Consider the following 9,209-nt stretch of genomic DNA (forward strand, 5'->3'; position numbering starts at 1 on the left):
CTGATGGATCTCAATGACTTTTGTTCTCATTTGTTCTTGAATTTCTTTGGATCTTGGCATGATGTCTAGCTTTTGAGGTGCTTTTGGTCTACTTCTCTGTGTCAGGCAGCTCATATTTAAGTGATTTCTTGACTGCAACAGGTGTGGCAGTAATCAGGCTTGGGGCTGGCTAAGGAAATTGAACCCAAGTGGGAAACACCACAGTTGGGTTATTTAACAAGGGGGGCAATTACTTTTGCACACAGGGCAATGTAGGTTTGGATTTTGTTCTCTCCCTAAATAATAAAAACCATCATTTCAAAACTGCATTTTGTAAATGTGTTTGATGATCAGAAACATTTTGTGTGACAAACATGCAAAAGAATAAGACATCAGGAAGGGGATAATAGTTTTTCACACCACTGTATGCACTCTGCCATTACCGGACAGGGTTATTTTTAATTCAGTTCTTGACGGTTTGGGAATGTGTTTAACCCAAGACGTGCCGAATCAAACACTCACAGATGTTATGGTAAAAAAAAAAAGAATCTTTATTTTAAAACGGGAACTTAAGGTGCACTGGAAAAGGCCATTGGAGATCGAGAAGGGGAGCGCAGCGTCTGAGGGGAGAGCAGATGCAGGTGAGTCCAGGAAGGTAAGTCTAAACTTGTGGGTGCAGAGAATAGACTTACTGAGTGTAGGGGAGCGTAGGAATGAGGGAGGATAGGTTGGGTTCTGGGGTGAATTCAAGTGGGGTGTCCAGGAGAGGGAGCGTGAGGAGAGCAGGCCGACCGGGAGGAATGGAGAACAGTGAGAGCTGCGTCCGGAAATCCTACGGGGCACAGGTGAGTTATCCTGAGGAGTCGCAGAAAACCATTCAAAAAAACATTCCAAAACCTGGTAACAGGCAAGCACAGGGAAAAGATCCAAAGGTTCACAAAAAAAAAAATCCCAGAAACACTAGAGCACAAAATCCAAGAGTTGCAAGAGAAAATCCAAGAGTTGCAAGAGGGCAGGAAACTACCAAGCTGTAGTGATCATGCAGCATTGAGGAGTGTTCTCCATCCTCCTTTTGTAGCCAGACCCGCTGATTGCAAATCAGCTGCAGCTGGAGCCTCCCTCTCCTGAAACACACAACTCAAAGATGGGAAAATGAGAGGAGTACTCACCCCGGCACATGATAGTTCTGATGCCTAATCTGTGGAAGCAAGGAGCCTCGGGCTGAGTGAGTAAGACTAAAAGCTTTATCAAAGTGAGGATCACTGCATGAGAAGACACTGATTAACCAAACGTTTTGAGCTGCTTTAACTTAAGAGATTGTTGTCCTCGAAAACTAAATGTCAACTTGTAATTTCACCATAGCACTGTGATCTATGTTTTACTGCTTTTAAAAAGGCCTCTTCCTCAATCAGTTCACAACCTTCTACCTTGAATATTTATAAACTGCACAAGAGAAAGACATGTATACATTTATTTTGGGCCAAGATTTATCTCTTCGAGGAAATGGGGGCATATGTCTTGTCAGATCCTCCCCTGCTTTTCTCATTTCCTTCCATGAGCAGTAACACAGCTGTCACTTCCATCATCTGCATGTGAGCATGCTGATCTGTTCCTTTCCACCCTCAGGTGCAATCATTATGAAGGATTATTGCCTTACAGAGTGCACAAATCAGTCCTGTTGCCCATCCAAATAACATCAAAAATATTGTCTGTGAGGGCTTTTCCATGAAGCAGCACTGAGCGTATGCAGCTGAACTGACCTCATGGTCAGCTTCTGTGTGGAGGTGGAGATGGAAGAATGGAGGCAGAGCGCTGCCTTGGCTCTTCTGAGGAAATATGACCTGAGGGGCTTCTGTCAGCACCCATGGGATCACATGTGGCAGAGGAGAGACACCTCCTAATAAATCTCCTTCGCTATTGCACTCATCTCTTTCATCCCTCCCTCTTGCGCAATACTCACTATCCTCTGAATGTGGCAAAGGATAAAAAAACACACGTTTATTATCTGGCTGCTTCTCTCTGGCGCTCCTGTCACACGCTCGTGTCTCTGCTTCGAAGTTTAGGGAGTAAATCTCTAAATTTATATTTGGTAATAAAAGCAGCCCATTTTGCTTGTGTGGCTTTTACCTTTTTATGTGAACAAAAGGTAGGTCAGTGATTTTCTTTTTGCCCACAGAAATGATCCAGAATAGTCTCATCCCAGTACTGAGGAAAAACTCCCCAAATCAATCATCTGGAGAGTAATTGATGCTTAGAGGTGTTAAAATTACATAGGCTGTACATACTGGACAAGTCGATTCCATAGGCTCCAATAACACGTTTTTTGTCTATAATGGGAGGTGGCCACCACCGCCATTTTGACCGTGTCACAGGTTCCGTCCAGCCCAGACAATTCCATAAAAGGGAAGAGAGGAGGAGCTGAGGGTGGGGCTGTAAGGCTGGGATCGACTGACGACACCCGGGCGAACTAGCTACGAGCTAACCTGAAGCTAACCCTGGCTAACCCAAAGCTAACGCGGAGGTGGGAGCCGAGCTAACGGATGTAGCCACCTAGCTTCAACCCTACCGGAGCTAACTGTGGAACACCCATGGACCTGAACCTCACACGAAGTTTAGGTGGAGGTTTTCGGCGCCTGTTCGTGAGAAGTACCTGTATTAAAGGAGACATAACATGAAAAACCCACTTTTTTATCCATTAACACGGTGTGTTTCACATTTTAAGTGTCTAAGTGAGCAAAAAGGCTTATATTATTCACTGGAGTTGCTATTTAGATATTTAATAATTAAGTTTTGGGCATATTTGTCCACCCGTTCAGTTTTTACATTATCTATTACATCAGTAATTAATTTAGTGAGGATAACTACCAAATATGGTAATGGCCCTCGGCTAAACACAGAGCCAATCCGCCATTTTTTCTTCTCGCTAAGATTTTTTGTAGTCCTATTGGAAAAATGCAGAATGTCTGGTTATTTTAGCCACACACAGCTCAAAACTGTTCCTCGTTTTAAGGAAGGGTGGTGTGGCAGTATTTAAACCCAGGAGCTGATGACACTACTGCTAAAAAAAACACAGAAGAAAAAGTAGTGTGTTTGCGTTTGTTTGTTTGTGTGTGTGTGTGTGTGTGTGCGTGCGCGCGCGCGTGCGTGGTTCGTTCGTTCTGTCTCCAGGCTAGTGGCTAAGTACTGAGGGCTTCATCTATCTAAAAGGAGTAATTTCCATCTGAATTTGGCAGCACCGGGACACAGCAGCAGAGCGGTAAGCTTCATATCACTCTAAAATGTCGACAAACTTTACTTTAGATTTACGGGCATTAGCAGCACTAAAGCGTTAGCATCCGGCTTGCTATCGCTAGCACAGTATGCTAGTAAAGTTAGCACCCAGATTAATGTGGATTTGGCTGATTTTCGTGGAATAAAACGTGATTTCTGATCAACGCCTTCTTTTACACCAGATGATAACCTCCCACTGATTGTAACAGCAGAGAGCCTGTGTGTTATTCTACATGAGTGTGATGTAATCTTAGCATCCAGTAAATAAAGTCCCATATCAGCTAAAATGCAGCGTGACAAAGTCATTAAAGTGCGTCAACACAGTGGATTTAATAGTTTTAAAGAACGATCTCTAAGTGAAGTGAGGTTAGTTTTTTGTCTCACTGCAGATATAAAAACTAACTCTGCATCAGTCAGACGCAGCAAAGCTCACCGTCTGTATGAGCGTGAGCGTCGGAAAGCTGATAAAATTGGCTGTAAAATAATTAAAACAAAGTAAAAATGTTCCTTTGCTTTTTAGAGTCCACATCCAGAAGACTGGAGCCGTGTTTCACTGACAGGCTGTCAGACTAACGCCCTGATGAGCTCAGCTGGGACAAACTGGTCTGATGTTTAGGTAAGTGAAGATCTGCTTCTCCAAGTCCTTGAGATGCTAGTAAAAAATAATTTAGCCAGCTTGCTAATGTTACTTTTCTTCTCCTCTAAGGAACACAGAACGTTCAGATGTTGGCGTTTCACGTCACCTACTGAGGAAGGAGACCCACCAGTAAAGAGACGGTCTGGACCAGACCAAAGTGAGTGATGACACACCTCAGCCACCCTCATCATTAAGAACACCTCACCCCCTGAATCACTCCGTCTGATGACAGCAGAGTGATTTATTTGATGTTTTACTTGTTTAGTCTGTTTAGAAATTATTGAATTACATTATTTTCTGTAATCGACCATCTGATCTGGATGTGTGCAGAATAACTTTCCCCAAATTCAGCAGCAGCTGGCCTACAAAAACAGCTGCAGCATGTAGTAAGTCTGTCTGCACTGCTCTCTAATGAGCTTCCTTTCATAAGGAGTCATTTGTATAATTTTAGTGTCACTATTTTATTACATTTGTAGGAAAATATGAAGTCACTGCAGCAAAGTGAACTTGTGAACAAACACAAACGTGACTATAAACATGAAAGCTAAAGAAACAACTTTCCTAAAGCTGCTTGTAAACAAAATATGTCATTAAAGTTATTGTCTATCATTGCAGAATATGGCGATGACATCATGGAACTGGTCTTTGGAAAAGTTTTCCCTGAACCAACTCCGTTTCTAGATGAGGTAGAGAAGATCTGCATCTCACCAACTCTCTGGTCTCAGTATTCAGACAACGGAGGTCTCCCACTGTTGTCCAGGACCAGTTTGAAGCCCACATACTGCCCCTCCCTCATCATCAGGAAACATCAATCCGTATCCTGAGGACAACAGAAGACGGCAGGAGGACAGGAACTCTGAGACCTAGATACCACCAGCACCGAGACACAAAGCACCTGTGTGCACAACGCCTGTTTTAACTACTAAAGCCTGTTTATTATATTGTTCTACTTATTTGCTGTGAGGTTAATACTTAGAAAATTTGTATATTAATGTAAACAATAAAAAAAATCACTGATTGTATGCTTTCTTTTAGATGTAATGGTCCAAACTCAGCCTTGTAGACATTTATTGCATCCTGTAGGTAAATACACAGAACAGGCTCAGGTCCAGGATGACCCAGCATGCTCTTCTTCCATTCTGGCTGTTAGGGATTGTATCAATAACTCAATGCCTACTGATGTTTTCACCTAACGGTATTTATTTAGAATGCAGGTAAGATTTAACTATATTTGTTAGCAAAGCAGACTGATCTTGGGAATTTCACTGCAGCACTGATGTCCACCTCTCTATACGCATTAGAGAGAATTACCACTTTACAGCTAAACACATTTAATAAAGATATAGGCTACGCATTGCAGACAATAAAAACAAAGTTGTAAGCATTAGAATTATAATAATGACATTAAAGAACACTTGGAGGAATGTTCTTTATTTTTGACTAGAATCTCAACTCTTTAAATTAAAATGTAACTGCTTTTTATCCATTTTCAGCCATTAAGACACCCAATATAAAATAAGACTACTTATAAAATTATTTATAATTATATGTATATATATAGATAGAGATCTTAATAAAATATATTCTTTGAATGGTGTTTTAATGAGCTGTATCATTTTTTTAAACATTTTTTACAGAAATAAGCAAGCAGCATTCCTTGTGTGTGTGTGCGCGCGCGCGTGTGCCTGCTCGCTTGTCCCTCCGTCGGCAGTGACGGGTGTGTGTGAGTGACTACAGACAAATGCATGAGAGAGTTAGCAGCCATGAAACAGCTTGATGAACTACTCTCCCCACGTGTTTTAAAAATGCTAATATGCTATGCTAAATCTGCTATGCTAAATAATGATTTCTCTATAGAACTACAAAGTCCGACTGGGGGAGGAGAGTACAGGACTGCACTATGGAGGGGGGGCGGAGTTTACAGCTCCTCCTCCAGTTTAAAGAGACAGTACCCAAAAACGACTCGTTCTCAAGACTCTCCTCAGAACAGGGGTAGATGAGGGTCTGTAGAGCAACAATAATGAGGAAATCAGACCAAAGAACTGCAGTTCCACTGTTTTTAGACCCCCAACTGAAGGATTTAGATGTAAAAAGGAATAACTTAAAAGCATGTTATGTCTCCTTTAAAAAAGGATTGAATCGGTAATTTTATAATTTATTTCCATAATGAAAACATTTTGCTTTGAGCAAGTTTTCAGTACCGTATTTTCCGGGCTATCGCTCCTGAGTCGCACCAGCCATTCAATGTATAATGAAGAAGTGAAAATATATTTAAGTCGTATTTTGGGGACATTTTATTATTGTTCTTACAAAATCTGAGACCAAGCGTTTCACATTGCAACACAAGCACCGGTAACCATAACAGAATGAACAGCCAGCAGAGGAGAGGATGGCAGTGTTTCAAACCCTCCCGGCCGGCGAGGAGAGCTCATTCCTGGGCTGGAGCCGGCCCTCAGCACCCCGCCACAGGCTCCAACAGATGCTGGCGGTGTTTGAAACACTCCCAACGGGACAGGGGAACTCATTCTTGGGCGGGTCGGAGTCGGCCGGCAGCAGCGTGGTGTAGCCTACATATTTTGTTCAGTCGCTCCAGAGTATATGTAGCAGGACCGGCCAGACTATGTAATATAGTGCGAGTTATAGTCTGGAAAATACGGCAGTTATTAGTATTCGAGCTAAATTAGCAGCCTAAATACATTTCATACATTTCCAAAACGTACTACTTGTTTGTATCTTGTACAGCCAACTAGCCTTTATTCTGGACTCAGTACAATTTACCAAAAGTAAAGAGACATTATACAGATGAAGTAAGCACAAGATAACTTACTGGAAGACACGGAATTATCATGAGAACCAGAACAAGAGAGCCTGATAACAGTCATGTGAAAATAACAGTTAAAAAGTATGTATGTGTAATAGAAATAAAAATATATTAGAATTAGTGTAACTCACTGTGATCCAAACAATAAATCAGCCACAGCTGATTAGTAAATATGACATGAGGTCTGGGAGTTTTTAAGTTTCATTCTTTTATTACATTTTTTTCTTAGATCTGTTTAAAGGTCACCATGGCAGCCTGTGTCTCCAACATCAGCTACACAACGCAGCAAGTGTAAGTACCAAGTACCTGTCTTGACCACTTCATGTATGGATTTGTACTTTAAACAATTATGACAAACCTGTTATTTTTCCTCCATAGCCATTTGGATCATTGGAGACAGCTACGTGAGGCGTGGTGCCCAGAGAGCTGCAGAGACCGTCGGACACAACCTTGGCCTCCCTGACGTCTGTGTCTCCTGGTTCGGTTGGGGCGGACCATCGACATACATACATGTGCCGACACTTTGCGCCCTGTTTTATAAAATGTAGTGTTAAAAATAAATGTTTTTGCTCAATTACTGGAATTTTTTTGGTTAAGACTACAAAGTGAGGAATAATCATTTACAAGTTATTTGTACAACAGGCCCATTTTAAATCCCAACAGTTTCTTAGCAGCCAATAGAAATGTGTTCTTTACTAACTTTACTTGGTTTAAAAATCTTACTAAAATAAACAGAGTGCCGTATTGCAAAACCCAATCATACTTGTTATGTAAATATTAGCTTTGTAGATATTTTTTACAGATCTATATTTGTGATAGAGTGGGAACTCTGGAAGTTATTTGCTGATCTGACAGTATCTTCAAGATAAGGGCTCCGGTCAGAGAGCAGGGCACGGAGAGACAGTTTTACGTATTTAATGACAGTTGAAGTATGGACATCTGTACATTTCTGTGGTTCCGTGTGGTATATCAGTCATGAACGCACATGAGGCTGTCTGCCATCACCAACAGCTTGGACAAAATGGTAGAAACGGCTTTACAGGAAGTGACTATCTAGAGGAAGTGATGCCACAAACTGGACCACCAAAATAAGAGTGGGGTAACTTTACAAATGGATCTTGTAAAACTGCCATAACTATAACCCTTTCTGACAATATTTGTGTGCAACAAAAAACAAACTTAAATAATTTGTCATTCTTTATTGAAAAACAATAAAATACAGGTATACAGAAAGTGTGGGAAAATGATAATGTGAAAGTATTGCATTATAAATGAAGAAAAGAAAAACTAAAAATGTCCTGTACAGCAACCTGACAGAAGAATGGTGGTCTGTCTGTCAGAATGTGCTGAACAGATTTGCTCTGTCAAGAGGAGCCTTAATGTGTACGAGGTTCCCCTTGAGTAATATTGGTTTGGGTTATGTATTGCCACATCAGCACGTAAATGCTGAACCAATCTGGAATAAAGACTGCTGATAGAGGATAAACAAGTAAATAAGAGGAAAAATTAATACAACTAGGAAACCAACATAAAAACAGCAACCAGCAGCTGCACCTGTGAAGAAACATTTCTAAGAGTCATCAAGAAAATGTGGGATGAACAACTATAAACATGTAAACCATGAACCACAAACATCAACAAGCATGTGTTCGTGTGTGTGCTGGGATGTGAAGTGTTAGACTGGATCAGGTGCACTCTGGAACGGCCCCAAGCACCAGAAAACCTTGCTACAGAGAACTCAGCAAGGCCACGTCCAGAACCGGGCTGACACAGGTCATGGGCCACATGGCACAGGAATCACACAGCATTTCCACCTGAAACAGAATCATTAAAATTAGAGTCAAATACAACAGTTGTTCAGTATGACATCAAATGGATTTTTAAAGAAGGCAATTGGACTTCTTTGGTTTCATGAATATAGGAGGGTTGATCTTAAGCCTGATTCATGCTTCTCCTGCGTCAGTGCGGAGACACGCAACTCCATTATCCGTCCTTGCGTAGGGCCCTAGCAGGCACGCACGTACGCACGGAGTCGAGCCCACTTTTTTAAACATCCGTTTAACGAGACGGACAGCGCAAGCTTGTGAATGGTCAGGACGCCGCTGTCATCTACAGCGCCGCCATTGCGCATTGTGTGTGTGTGTGTGTGTGTGTGTGTGTGTGTGTGTGTGTAAAAGGCATGTGGAGTGTTTGTTATTTATAAAGCATATGTTGTTGGATTTTATCCAGAATCGAGACTTTGAAAATATATAGTTTAATTACAGTTTGATTTATTTGACATCTGTATAATGTTTATTATTTTGTTTTTTCCCCCTAAATGCCTAACGTTTTAGTTTAACATGAATATTAGTCATTCATCCCAATACATAAAGTTACACATTTTAAATTTTAATAGGGGAAGACTGCAGGAGGGAGCGGTAAAATACAGGGGGTCCCCAGCAAAAACAAACTTTACGAGTCTGATGAAACTTGCTGGTGTTCCTTCAGCAGGCCTGGTGGCAG

The 9,209-nt window shown here is 41.4% G+C and overlaps 2 long non-coding RNA genes across 2 annotated transcripts; both read left to right on the plus strand.

The window, feature by feature from the left end:
- Positions 1-1,066: 1,066 nt before the first annotated feature.
- On the plus strand, positions 1,067-7,286 carry LOC129154743 (uncharacterized). Its single transcript, XR_011521370.1, has 3 exons — positions 1,067-1,204; positions 6,937-6,998; positions 7,086-7,286. It is a non-coding gene; the product is annotated as an uncharacterized lncRNA (long non-coding RNA).
- On the plus strand, positions 3,766-4,720 carry LOC139071509 (uncharacterized). Its single transcript, XR_011521369.1, has 3 exons — positions 3,766-3,865; positions 3,956-4,043; positions 4,502-4,720. It is a non-coding gene; the product is annotated as an uncharacterized lncRNA (long non-coding RNA).
- Positions 7,287-9,209: the final 1,923 nt, after the last annotated feature.

Source organism: Nothobranchius furzeri, chromosome 8, assembly GCF_043380555.1.
Source record: "Nothobranchius furzeri strain GRZ-AD chromosome 8, NfurGRZ-RIMD1, whole genome shotgun sequence".
Lineage (NCBI taxonomy): Eukaryota > Metazoa > Chordata > Actinopteri > Cyprinodontiformes > Nothobranchiidae > Nothobranchius > Nothobranchius furzeri.